Source organism: Periophthalmus magnuspinnatus, chromosome 12 (assembly GCF_009829125.3).
Source record: "Periophthalmus magnuspinnatus isolate fPerMag1 chromosome 12, fPerMag1.2.pri, whole genome shotgun sequence".
Taxonomy (NCBI): Eukaryota; Metazoa; Chordata; class Actinopteri; order Gobiiformes; family Gobiidae; genus Periophthalmus; species Periophthalmus magnuspinnatus.
In genome coordinates, this window is record NC_047137.1 from 3760001 (window position 1) to 3760817 (window position 817).

Here is an 817-nt window from a genome sequence, read left to right on the forward strand (position 1 = left end):
TGGTCTTTGGGGTTATAGAAATGGAAAGTGCATTTCCTTGTTCGCCCATAACCGAGGCGGTGTACTATAAACCAGGCGAGTATAAAGATACTTCCTTGTTCCTCATTGAGTAACTACAGCTTTGTCGGTCACACGGTGCTAAAACGAAAACGTTTCAGGGAAATGCATGTATTTCATAATCGCGAAATGAAAGAAACAAACGCAGAACAAACGCACAAGGGGTGTATCTTACCGTCAGTTATATGATATTGTTCACCCAACTCTTCATGTTTGTGAGAATATATATATATATATAAAAATACAGCCTATAAATATAGGCTAATTAATCCAATTATTAATCCTGTTAAAACTTGCAAAGTCACAGTAAATAAAAAAAAAATCTATTGAATTATGATAGTATTAAAATATTTGTAATTATTTACGAAATGTACTATTTGTCATTTATTAGATAAACTTTACTATAACAAAGCATTCTGTATTATTATAATATATGTGCAGTGTCACATATACAAATTACTAGCTACTAAGTTTACATTTTTAATGAAAAGTTTAGATCCAGATCTGAGATTCCTGACGAAATACAACAAGTTATTTAGAAAAAATAATGACATACACATTTACATTACATATTTACATTACACATTACATACTTTATAAATTAGTTCAAGAATAACTAACGGAACTATGGTTAAATCAGTGGCAATAGAATGTAGTCCTAAAGTTCATATTAAGATTTGCCATGGTGAACTGCCTCATTTCTGTTTACTGTTACCTGTATTTATTTACTTAAAGTTCAAATCTATTACAAAATGAACAC